The sequence below is a fragment of the Ochotona curzoniae genome, unplaced genomic scaffold (assembly GCF_017591425.1).
Source record: "Ochotona curzoniae isolate NIBS_2020 unplaced genomic scaffold, NIBS_Ocur_1.0 scaffold_4701, whole genome shotgun sequence".
NCBI lineage: Eukaryota > Metazoa > Chordata > Mammalia > Lagomorpha > Ochotonidae > Ochotona > Ochotona curzoniae.
In genome coordinates this window covers 83,403,450-83,416,919 of record NW_024467122.1, presented here as the reverse complement: position 1 = coordinate 83,416,919, position 13,470 = coordinate 83,403,450, and positions in this window count along the sequence as shown.

Here is a 13,470-nt window from a genome sequence, read left to right as displayed (position 1 = left end):
AATGCAACTTGTTCTGTAACTTAATGTAATGTGAAGTAAATAGATGCTTACGTTTGTTTCTAGGTTCCAATAGATACTATTGCATCCATTGCAGATAGAGCTAAAGTTAAACAGTAAGCTACAGGTTCCAACTGAAAGCATCTTTAATTTGGGTTACTGAAAGCAAGATATAATTCTAAATAACTGGTAACTTTAAGCTGGTAACTTTAAAGCATTTTGAAACTTTAAACTTGTTTTTCAAAGGCTGTTACGAAAGCTGTTTTGTTTTATAATCTGTGTTAACTGATATGCATGTACATGTTTATGTGGCAAGCTATGTAGTCTATTTAATTAACATAGATGAAAGTGTTCATAGATGAAAATTGCTAAGTTAAATCTCTTCATTTTGTAAATAATTCCTTGAGATTAGGGCCACAGAGAAATCCTCCAACTTCTTAGAATGCTTGAGGAATGACTGAGTATATTCCATTAGATCCTATACAGAAGAGAATAGGTGCTGTATAGATGCTAGATTCTTAACTACCCTGGATGTTAGGACAGAACTTTAGAAACTTACAAATGGGACCTGAAAGTACCCTGATATCCTCTTAAAGGGGTCACTATGGTCTTACCTTAAAGACCAGGAGGGGATCCCATGGCAGAGCAGGATGAGAGAGGTGTGTGCTCCTGGTTCCAGTGAGACCCCCGGAGGCCTCCCAAGTGCTCTTCGTTGCAGAAGCAATGGACACTTCGCGAAGAATCATCAGAAAGGACACCCAGGGCCATGTCCCAGCTACCAAGGAGGTCACTGGAGATGTGACTGCCCCTGAAGGCCAAGTACTTCAGGTCAGTCATTTCCCATTGGATCTCCCACATGGGACGGAAGCAGCCCTGGAACCTGCACAGGCTCAAGGCCATCCACGGACTTCGGTGACACCACGGAACAGCACCCAAGAGCCCCGGGTGGTTCTCACAGTGGAAGGGAAAACTGTAAGTTTCCATCTGGACACTGCCTTCTCTGTCCTAGCTAGCTTTGGCTTCTTCCCTCTCTTACAGTGACCATCAGGGTCTCTCAGGAGCCCCAAATTAGCTTAGGTGACAGAGTAATCTAGAAGCTCAGAAAAGAAGCCATTTCTAGGGAAAGGTTAGTTCACCTGTAACTGTTCAGCCTGCATCAATGACCAGGCTGCTGATAGACATGTTTGCCATCTCGCCCTTCAGTTTTACTAGACTTCACTGAGGTAGAACCCCTGAACTGTCATAAGGTAGACTTCATGTCCTCCTTATTTGCCGAGTCATTTCGGATTTCTCAGCTCATCTACTTAAGATTCTTATGTTCCTAAATTGCTAGTACATGCTTGTTAGCCTGTAAGTTAGTAGATTGCTTGCCTCTGCCTTAAAGTGTGTAAAGTTCTGTAAAATCTTGTTGGAATACTAAATAGTTAACATCTTGTGCCATCTACAATGTGACCAGTAGATCTTGTACCGGAATGTTTTAAGTGCTGTGCTTTATGTTCTAGGCTAGATGTCTTCTTGAAACTCTTAGGGCTTACAACGATTGGTAAAGTATAATTGTTTAGAAAAATTGAACACTTGCCCATTCCCTAGCTAGATGCAAAACTACTATAGCATTTCCAAATGGAAGTTGGCTTGCATTTACCTGTATGTTCTGATGCCACATACTAATCCTTTCATTGTTTCAGATAACAATTTTATACAACCGAAAAGGTTTCATGTGTCCCATTGCATTCATTGGGTATGTTTCAAAATTTGGGACGTGAAATAGTTAAGTTAAACCTAATATAAATCTAGTCCATTGTTTTACTCTAATGTAATGTTTCCTCTGACAAAGGTTCAAACCTGACAATTCTTTTATATCTAAGCTTGAAAGCCCAAGTATTCCAACTGGGTTTCTAACTGAACTCATGACCTGCTAAGTTGGGAAAGATTATAATTCTAATATGTTTTGTTATCTAGACCAAGAAAGAGAAGCCTTCAAGTGCCAGGCAGCAGTACTTCAGACATCTGATGACTTCTACCTTCTACCAGGAACCTCTAGAACCCCCCTACTGCTACAGTTGCTCAACGCCCCCTTTCAGCTCGAAGAAGCTAGAGCGGTCGTCGTCCCGTTATCCCTGTTCACTCCTGTTTGGAAATGTGAGGAGTTAGATAGTATGATAGGCAGTCAGGGTCTCTGGTTCCTGGTGAAGCTACTTTGTCTGCATTGACCGTTCAGGAGTAATGAAGAATCCAGTATAACAAGGCCTGGCTAACAGAAAATGAACTCAAGCCAGCTTTTCCAAGGGACTCTTAATAGCCCTTCCCTCCATTCCCATCCACTGAAATGTAAAAGTTCTTTTCTAATCAAACCAGTAACCAGTTTCTTTTGCAGGACTAGAAGTGTTCCTCCATCTCCCATTCCTCCCACCAGGCTGCAACCACTGCCAAGAGAAAACAGCTCCTAGAAGCCATAGAGAACAATGCCCCTCTTCCTTTATATATAACAAAAGGGAGGAATATAAGGATTTATTCCAATATCCCACCCTGGACCCTGCGCCATTTCTTCCTCGCAGCTCACGGGATTCGCGCCAGTGCAGCCATCCACCAATCAGATGTAACCTGGCATTCCACCTGAGAATCCCACCCCCAATCTCCCAGCCCCTTCCCCAAACCCGCCCACTTGCCAATCATCCCCAGGCATTCACCTGCAGGCACCAATCCCCTGGGGCCTTGACCTCAATCCCTCCGAATCCCCGCCCCCCACACCTGGCAGACAAAAAAGGCCCCCAGGTGCGGTTCACCCCTTTTTTGCTCTCTCTCTTCCTCCCTTGGTTCCTCTCCCCTGCTCTTCCTCCCTTCCCTCCCCTTCCCCTGTTCCTGCCCCACTTGGTTCTCTCTCTCTCTCTTGCTCTCTCTTGCTCTCTCTCTTGCTCTTGCTCTTGCTCTTGCTCTCTCCTTGGTTCCTCTCCCCTGCTCTCCCTCTCCTCCTTCTTACCTCCCTTCCCCCTCCTTCCCCTTCCCCTTTTCCTGCCCGCTGGAATAAACTTCCTAGGATAATGTCGTTGCGTCTGGTGTTTTCAGCTCACGGTAAAGAACCAGGTTGCGAGAATTAGCTGCGACGTAAAGTATCGTAATATCCTATAACCTAAAACTAGAACTCTTACATTCTTTTAAATAACTAACATGTGGTATGGTGGATAAGGGTTGTAGAGTGAGCTTCTGCCTCTTGGAGAGGGGTCCAGAAATAGCTTAGCCTTGGCACTGGAACTGAAAGCAGTGAACAGGGCCAGATTCTGTGCATTTGGATGAGAAAAATCATCTGTCCTCAAGACCTTTCTCTTATTTTCTTTTTAAAGATTTATTCATTTGGGCCTGGTGTGGCAGCCTAGTGGCTGAATTACTCACCTTGCGTGTGCTGGAATCCCATATGAGCACCAGTTTGTATCCTGGCTGCTCCACTTCCCATCCAGCTCCCTGTTTTTGATCTGGGAAAGCAGTCAACGATTTCCCAAAGCCTGTGACGCTGCACCCATGTGGGAGATCTGGAAGAAGCTCCTGGTTCCTGCCTTCAGATTGGCTCAGCTCTGGTCATTGTGGCCACTTGGGGAGTGAAGCAGCAGACAGGAGATCTTTCTGTCTCTCCTCTCTGTGAATCTGACTTTCAAGTAAAAATAATAAATCTTAAAAAAAATAATGAAAAGATTTATTCATTTTTATTGGAAAAATAGATTTACAGAGAAAAGAAACAAGGAAAGATACCATCCATCTTCTCATTCACTCCTCAAATGGCCACAACAGTGAGGTCTGAGCTGATCCAAAGCCAGGAACCAGGAGTTTCTTCAGGACTCCCATGTGGGTTGCAAGGCCCCAAGGCTTTGAGCCATCCTCTGCTGCTTGTTCAGGCCATAAGCAGGGAACTGCAGGAGAAGTGGAACAGCTGGGACACATGAAACCAATGGCCATGAGGGATGTTGCAGAGGCTCTTGCAGAGGAAAGATTAGCCAATTGAGCCATTGTGCTGGGCCTAAGACCATTTTCTATCCACTAAAAATCAGCATCAGGATTGGGGCTTGACTGTGTCTTTGAGTCCAAAGCCAGGCACTCCTGAAGGCGACTTCAGAGACACAGGGTAAGCTGCTGGCACTTTGTTGGAGGTGGGGGCTCAGAACCCGAAGGGAGGAGACATGGAGACAGCAAAGATGCATCCTCAGGTCACACACTGAGCAGAAGATATCTAAAGAGCCATGGACAGAGCAGGGCGAGCCACAAGCTGGCTTGGCTGAGTGCAAGCAACAACACATCTCAGAGCATAGTTGGGTGGAGAGGGAGGCTGAGAGGGAACCTATCCACAGCTTTGTCCCTCTCTCTGGTTTTTCCCTTGGCTAAAGTGCATCTCTTACAGAGCTGATCCTCTGCCCTCCTGAGCTGTGTCCTTGCTCTGGGTGGGTGGTAAGGCAGTTAGCTCCCATGGTCTACTCTGTGATATTACTGCCACCACAGGCATGGGAATGAGGAGCTTACTCAACTGAAAGAGGGAGAGACAGAAACAGAAGCAGAGAAAAAGGGAGAGAGAGGGGTCTGTGCCCTCACAGTCCACTGTTTCCTATAGAATTCATAGCTAAGGATCATGGGCATCAGAACTTCCAGCATTGTCTGAATTCCAAGACAAATAAATCTAATTTTTAAATATATTTATTTATTTGAAAGGCAGCATTACAAAAAAAAAAAAAAGAGAGAGAGAGGGAGAAGAGGATTGCTTCTCGGCCTTTTGGCTAAGATCAAGTGTAAAAAAAAGGAAAGGAAGGGAGATACTCCACCCTTCCATTTACTCCCCAAATAACCGACCACAATTGGTTCAGGTGGAAGCCAGGAGCAAGGAACTCCATCCAGGTCTGCCACATGGTTACCAGAACCCCAAGCATCTGGACCATCTTCCACTGTTTCCATAGGTGGATTAGCAGGGAGTTGTACAGGAAGAAGAACAGCTGCAATACAAAATTGCACCCACATTGGATGCCAGTGTTGCAAGTGGCAGCTTACCCATGTACCACAATGCCAGCCCCTAAATCTCTCAATGTGCTAGAAGAAAGAAGCACCTGTTTTAACTTGAAAGATTAGAGGACACCCCGAGAACGGAACAGTGGCCTAACAGTTAAATTCCTCTCCTTGAACGTGCCGGGACCCCATATGGGCGCTGGTTCTAATCCCAGTGGCCCAGCTTCCCATGTCTCTCCCTACCTCTTTTTGACCTGGGAAAGCAGTCGAGGACGGCCCAAAGCTTTGGGACCCTGCACCCGCGTGGGAGATCCAGAAGAAGCTCCTGGCTCCTGGCTTTGGACTGGCTCAGCTCCAGCCATTGCGGCTGCTTGGGGAGTGAACCATAGGACGGAAGAACTTCCCTCTTTGTCTCTCTTCCTCTCTGTATATCCGCCTTTCCAATAAAAATAAATAAATCTTAAAAAAAAAAAAAAGATCATGGGCCCAGCACGGTGGCCTAACAGCTAAAGCCCTCGCCTTGAACACGCCAGGATCCCATTTGGGCACCGGTTCTAATCCTGGCAGCTCTACTTCCCATCCAGCTCCCTGCTTGTGGCCTGGGAAAGCAGTTGAGGATGACCCAATGCTTTGGGATCCTACACCCATGTGGGAGACCTGGAAGAAGTTTCTGGATCCTGGCTTCGGATCGGCACAGCACTGGCCACTGCACTCACTTGGGGCCGTTTGAGCTGTTGCCTGCTGCCTCCCAGAATCTGCCTGAGCAGCTGGAGTCAGGCATGGAACTCAGGCATTCTGATGTGGTCTGCAGACCTTTTCATCACTAGGCCAAGTGTCACTCCTGATTTGATTTTCATCATCCACAAGATGCAGGATTTCCTGACCTGTGTCTGGATTGCTGGCAAAAGCAGAAAGAAAAAAAAGAAAGAATCAGTCGGGAACAATGATGTGTCTGGTTCTGATTCTGCTGCCAGTTAGTGAGGCTGACCCCAGGCCTTACTGAAAAGCTAGGCATTTTTTGCAGTGCATCCCTGCCAGCAGCAGCTTTTGTTGGTTGCGTGAGCTAAACCTTAGGGTAAAACAGGCAATCCTTTAGCCTGCTGACTCAATATCGCAGAACAGGAAATTTCCATTTCCTGGCCCAGGGTGATCAGGTCATGAAGGAATCACAGCCTTCATTTCTCACAATTTCGTGAGTTCCAGATTCTCGGGTCTCTGCTGTGAGCTCACTCTGCTCCTGGTCTGCAGCAGTTCCGGGCACTTGCAAGGCAAGGGGCCCATGCAAGCCAGCGACAGCAAGAAGGGGCACTTCAGGGCCTCACGCAATCGCCTTTGCATCCTCTCTACTACTGCTACCTTGCTCCACTTTTATTATTCACATACACATCAGATGGCAAGGTGGGGGGGCAGAGGCAGCAGCTTCCCTCTCATGGCTTCTCAGCACCACGGAGCACTGAGGGGAAGGTGCGTCCCAAAGCCTCGTTTCAACTGATCACATGGGTCAGGGTGGTGGAGTCATGTACCCATCTCTGTGGGGTGGAGACACACGAGGACAATTCACCCTATCACACCCTAAGGGTATAAGCCTTCTTTGGGGGCATAAAAGAACTACAGGAGCGTTTTTAAGAGAGGAGTTATGGTCTGGGGTGCCTGTGTTGCACATCAGATTGCCTGAGTTTGAATGTTGTTTCTGCTTCCCACCCAGCTTCCTGCTAATAGGCCTGGGAGGCAGCAGATAGATGATGGCTCAGTACTTGGGGCCCTGTTCCAGGTCTTGGCCAGATCCAGATCTGGTTGTGATGGCAGATGGAAGATCTCTTTCCATTTCTGTTTCTCCCTCTCTTTGTCCTTCTTCTTCTCAAATATACATATTCGAACAAAACAGGAAAGGTGCCCTGGGCACGTAAGGATGGATTAGAGGAGTGAACAATGAGATAACGAGTCTAGATGGGAGATGAATGTAAGGAGTAGCAATGTAAAAGAGGAGAGATTTATGACATACTGAGAGGAGAATGCCAGGTATCTATCCGTGAGGCAGTAGGAGGTCAGTTTAGATAAGAGAAGGAAAGCTCTGAGTGTCCCCTCAAGATTCAGGCCAAACAGGTCCTGGAAGAGGTTCACCACCAGTACTCATACCAGTAATCACACTATTACCATAGTTCTCTTTCCAGTATCCACCCTAGCATTCATACCAGTACCTGGCCTAGCCCACCCCATACCTAACAGTACTTAGTAAGTACCTATACCAGCACCTGTCGTACTACCCACCTTAATACTGACAGTACCCTTCAGTACCCATGTTAGCACCCATCTCAGCACCCACACCAATACTTACCTCAGTACCAATGCCATACCCACTAAGACCCACCAGTCCCACCGCAGTACCCAAAGTAGTGACAACTAGCACACATCAGTACTCACCAGTAGCACCCAATCTGTACCAACACCAGCACCCACCATAGTCCTTGGCATGATCTGGCCACTGTTGCCAGGGTGAATTCTCAGTGTGGCAAATATTTTTTTTGAATCACTTACCCCAGACTCTTCATGTCTGGGGACTTCCATGCCTCTCTGTCATACCTGCCCCAAGAGTTGGGGAAGCAAAGACCCAGCCTGTTGATATTTGTCACAGAAGGTTGGATCTGCTTACCTCCAAGACTTATAACATAGGAAAGGAATTCAGATTTCAGGAAACCCCAGAACTGCCAAGGCTTGCTCCAGAACAGCACTAAGAAGGTCCCAGGGAGAGCTCAGAGCAGAAATAGATGTGGACTGAGCCTGATTGCAAAGAAGTCGCATGCCTAGAAGTTCGCTAGGTGTCGCGCCCACGACTCCTATCGTCCAGCAATAAGAGGCAGACACGAGTGAAGCCTTCTGCGGTAGTCTTTATTGTGCACACCAAGATGAGGAAGAGGAAAGGGCCCCGACCCCGGCAGGCTGTCTGCTCTTATGTGCTGACTGGCCCCACCTCCGCCGATGATAGGTCGGCGTCATGATCACGCAGGGTCCTGGGCAACCGGATTCGTCAGTCCCCAGTGTTCATGCACCGGCCACGCCGCAGCTCACTGTGCATGCGCTAGGCGCCTGCGCAGTACCGCGAAAGCTACGTGACTCTCCACCAGGCACCAAGGTGTGGCTTTTCCGGCCGGCGCCATTTTGGGTACGGCATGTGGCCAGTGCATACAGATGCGGCTGGCAACAGCTAGGCATGTGAACGGGAGCCTCCACTCCCTCAGCTGCTTTTGACTGCTGGATGATAGGGCTCAGCCTGGCCCAACAGCTTCAAAGGCAGCTGGCACCATATTGGCTCAGGCAGCCAGAGTACCTATCAGCACTGGGCTTTGCCCACTGACCACCTGCTGATGAGCTTTGGGGACTTGGGGATGAGGAATTACTGCCTAGGGACATTCAGAGATAAGGCCACCTTACATGTAGGTGAAGAATGAGTCCTGAAGAACTCCCAACAACAGGGCCACTGTACTTGCAGTTAAGCGAGGGGACTGAGACCTGGGGGTTTGGAGGGGAGAGATTGAAAGATCTGTATGGGTCAGAATGATTCACCAGCCCACATGGGAGTCCTGAGATGGGCTTGTTAGTGCAGAAGATTACTGACTGCCACATGCCAGTCCACATGAAGGCTAGGGGTGAGGGCACGTCTAGCAGAGCTAGATCCCAGTACCAGACTGAGTGTCGTAACAGGGGACAGGTCACATTATGCTGGGCCATGACACTAACCAGCACACGAGAGAACCAGATCCACGGGTATATTTGTGGGGGATAAATGGGCCAAACCCTGTGGAAATACAAGTCCCACTAGTTAGCTTAAAAGTTTGAGTGGTGATGGGCTGAGCTATGTGTGATCAGGGAACCTGCCACACTCACAGGTACAGGGACTGAAAAAGTCTGGACAGGTCCAGGCTGCACCACCTGCATGTGCATCCTAAAACAGGGTGTAGGGTGGGCTAAGCTGCAACATTCACCAGCCCATACAAAGGCCAAGATGAAGGGGCAGGTTATTCCGGGCAAGGGTCTAGCACCTACTGCAGTACATGAGATTTGGGTCTTGGAGTGGGCTGAGTGGAGAACTCGGGAAACTCCCCTATGGGATCATAACTCCCACTGGTGAGCACATGGTCCAGACCTGGGGATTGGGCAAGTGGAGCAAGGTAGCTCCAAATGTTGGAAAATATGTGGGTTGGTTTTCGGAAGGGGGCGGGCCAGGCAGAGCCGAGCAAACCTGAGCTCACCAGCAAGTGCAGAAACCAGGCTGGAGTACAGGTCATGCCAAGCTAGGCATGAGCCTAGCCTGAGCCTACCAGTTTGCATGAGCCAGGGATGGGAGTAGACTGAGTAGGGCCAGGTGCCAGCACCTGCCAGTGAGAGTTGGCAACTGAGGGCAGGCCAGGTCAGGTCAGGCTACAGCATCCAAAGGCAAAGGCCAAGACAGGTAAGGAACTATGCCAAGCTGGGTCAGAGCAACCACTGGCACGTACGAGATCTGTCGGGGAACTAAAGGGGTTCCCACTGGGTGAGTGTGAATGCCAGAGTAGAGGATGATATCAAGTCTGTAGATGGCTGCAGTGTCCCTTGGCATGAGTGTGGACTGGGTCTTGGGTACGCCAGACTGGGTTGGTCTACAGCACCCGTTGGTGCCCGTGAGAACCAAGGTGGGTGTAGGACAGCCTAAATTAGGTCTCCTACTCTGCTGAGCCATGTGTGAGCTGTGTCTAAGTGTGGGACAGGTTAGGCTGTGCCGTAACACCGAACAGTAAAAACCAGAACGGGTGAAGGACATTCAGAAAAGGCCACTATTCCTGGTAGGACAGGAGGTGGACTAAGTAGGGCTGGCCCATGGAACCACTGGTGTGTGCAACACCTGGCACTGGGAGAGGTTCTGATGGGGAAACTTGGGGAACTCCTCTGTCAGGACACAGTCCCTGCAGGCAAGAACCACAATAGGGAGCAGCCGAAACCAGGCCATGGAATGATACCCACCGATATACATTTGGCTCAGATAGGGGCAAACCAGGCTGGGCCAGTTCATATCACCCCTTGGTGAATCAGCATCAGAATGGAGTGTGGGTCGGGCAGGGTCGGGCAGGGCCGGGCCACAACACAAGCCAGTTCACATGAGGACAGGCTGGGCTGGGCTAAGCTGTAGCCCCCACCAGCACGAGCTGGAATTGGGGTCGGCTGGGTCTGTCCAGGCTACAGAACACACTGGCATGCTGAGGTGAGGCAGGCTATACTAGACTGGACCACAGCATCCAACCAGCACATGTGAGATGTGGGGAGAAGGGAGTGAACTTGGCAGGGGGGCTGCATGGGGCTCCCTTACTGGACAACCTCTCTAACTGGAGAGTGTGAGTGCTAGGATGGGGGCAGATCAGGCCAGGCAGGGCTACAACACCTGTTGGCCTGCATGTGAGATGGATCATGGGAAAGCCAGGCTGGGTTGACTGTTCCTACTGGTGCATGCTTAAGCCAGAGTGGGTGTGGGTAGGTTGGGCATTGCTGCAGCAGCGGCAGGCAGAGGTTGGCATAGGATCCTAATTCTGTCAAGTTAAACTGCAGAAACCCCTGGAGAGAGCAAGGTCCAGGAGTGGGAGTGGGTGTGGGCCCATTAGGGAAACAGTGGGCACCTCCCTCTTGGGTCGCCACTCCCACTGGTGAGCATGAGAATCAGGACTGGGACAGGCATGGCTAGACAGAATGGCACCTGCCAGCACATGTGTGGGCTGGATAGTGGGGTTGGTTGCATTGAACTGGGCTTCAGTGTCTATTGACATGTATGTGAGCTGAATGGGATGTGGGACAGATTGGACCACTCTGCTGTACATACTGGTAAGTATGGGAACCAGGGCAGGGGGCAGGCCTGGTGGGGGTTATTGCTGGTTGCTCTGACTAGGCTGCAGCTCCCGCTGGTTTGTGTGGGGGCCAAGTATGCAATGGGCAGGATCGGGCTGAGCCCCACTCATTGGTGTGCATGGAAGACAGGACTAGAGACAGAACTGATCCAGCCACCAGTTCTAATCCCAGCAGCCCTGCTTTCCATTCAGCTCCCTGCTTGTGGCCTGGGAAAGCCGTCCAGGAATGGCCCAAAGCTTTGGGAACCTGTTCCCATGTGGGAGACCCAGAAGAGACTCTGGGCTCCTGGCTTTGAATAGGTGAAGCTCCAGCCATTGCAGCTGCTTGAGGAGTGAATTAATGGATGGAAGATCTTTCTCTCTGTCTCTCCTTTTCTTTGTATATCTAACTTCCCAATAAAAAAAAAAAATCTTGAAAAAAAAAAAGAATGAACCCAGCAATTGCAACTACCAGTGTGTGCGAAAGACTATGCCAGAACCAATAGTGGCAAGCACACACAAGAATCAGGTCTGGGATCACCTCAGATGAAGTTTCTTTGGGAATCCCCCCAACTGAATCACTGGACTCAGAACCCCTACCATGGAGAGAATTGCAGGTTCCATGGTCTGACCATAGAGTGCATATGTTGGAGCTGGGACTCCTCAGTGGCTTAGATGGAGCAGTGGACAGCAAATCCAGGTGCACATGGAGGATATGGATCCTGTAGCCGTCACGGGGTACCACAACAGAGGATGGAGGACAGAACAAATTGATCAACTACCCCAGCCAAGTGTTGGCAGTGAAAAGCTGGGTAAATGGAGACTCTAAGGTGAACAATGTCAACCAACAGAGTCTGGAAAGATGTCATTGTGCTTGGAGTGGCAAGATCAGCAGTAATTCAGAACCATTGAACTATCAACACCTCTTGAGCAGGACCCTTGGAGCTCGCCTGACATCAGTGACCCTGGGATGGTGTCGGGTGGTTTCCCTCCATTCCAGGGTGCAGAGGTGTTTGGGAGGTTGGGTGTGGCTTCTCCCCTTGTATTCCCCTTCCCCCCAGACGCAGGAAAGAATTAAAAAAATGTGGAAATAGTGATCTCACCCACTTTCCCGTAACCCTTGACCATTTGTACTCTAATCATCTATGTAAAAATCATCCAAAGTAAAAATTTAAACAAAAAAAGAAGTCTGTTAAGCATGCCATGAGGGTGCAGCAGGAGGTGCAGCCCATATGTGCCAAGCAGAGGGAAGTGTCACAGGGACATCTGACACTACTAAGCCATCACCTATGTCACAAGGGAAGATTGCCATTGGGCCTGCAAATCTGGAAGATGCTTATCATTCTGGTGAGGGTTTTTTGTTTGTTTGTTTGTTTTTTTGTAGCACTTCCAGAGAGAAATTGGATGGTTTCAGATTCAAGGAACACACCGAAGATGAGGGGTAGAGAGGGAGGGTGTGGACTAATTGTCAAAAGCAAGATAAACTAGGAGCATAAGAGATTAAACTTGGATTTTAAAAATTCAGGGCTGGGCCCCAGTGCAATAAAGTCCTTGCCTTCCATGAACCTGGGATCCCATGTGGTTACCGGTTCTAATCCCAGCGGCCCCACTTCTCAGCCAGTTCCCTGTTTATGGCCTGGGAAAACAGTTGAGGACAGCCCAAGTCTTGGGACCCTGCACCTCTGTGGGTGACCCAGAAGAAGCTCCTGGCTTCACATCAGCTTAGTTGTGACTGTTGTGGTCACTTGGGGAGTGAACCAGCAGACATAATATCTTTCTCTATATATTACCTTCTCTCTGTATATCTGCCTTTCCAATAAAAAAGTAAATATATCTTAAAAAAAAAAAAAAAACAAGTTTTTCTCAAGTTTCAAGCCATTACTACCATTCCTGAAAGCTTGGCTCCTGCCCTCAGTGCTGAGTCAGAAGGACTCAGACAAGGACAAAATTTGAAGACAAAGGAAAGGATAAATGAGTTCTCTGGGAAGCTTGCTGGGTGGCTGAGGTAAATAAAACAAGACATGATACAACTAAGTAGCTATGTAACATGATTCTGGGCTGGGATTTGCAAGAGGCAAAGCAGTGCCTTAAGATTGCGTTTTGTTTATCAGGAGCAAGCCCGCTCAGCCTAGAGCCTAGAACTTATCTGTTACAACACATTCAAACCTCAAGTCAGACTGACTGCACTGGCTCGGGCCAGATTACCTGGCAACTTCACCTGGCTCTTTTCAAGGCCACTCAGAATTCACAGCCAACATGTCTGAACAGACACTCAACTCGGTCACAATGTCGGCCATTTGTTCTTGTTCATGAGACTAGGAAAATAAAGGTGTCACTTTATCCTCACCACATCAGTTCCAAGAAAAAGGGTTTATGGTCTCCCAGGAAGAGATTAAGATCGGGAAAGTGCTGGTTTAAGGCTGAGCCATCAGTTAATTGCTAAGCCTGATCTGGAGGCCAAGGTGCTGTCCAGCACAGGCAATAACCTGTGGGATTCTAAGCCCCCGAAGAGCAGGCATTTGGCCACAAGATCCTTGCTTTCATCATGGTAGCGACTGTCCAGCTCCCTGCCCACCTGCACCCTGAGAGGCACAAGCACCTGGGTGCAAGACCTGGACTTCGTTCGTGGCTCCTGACTTCGGCTTGACCC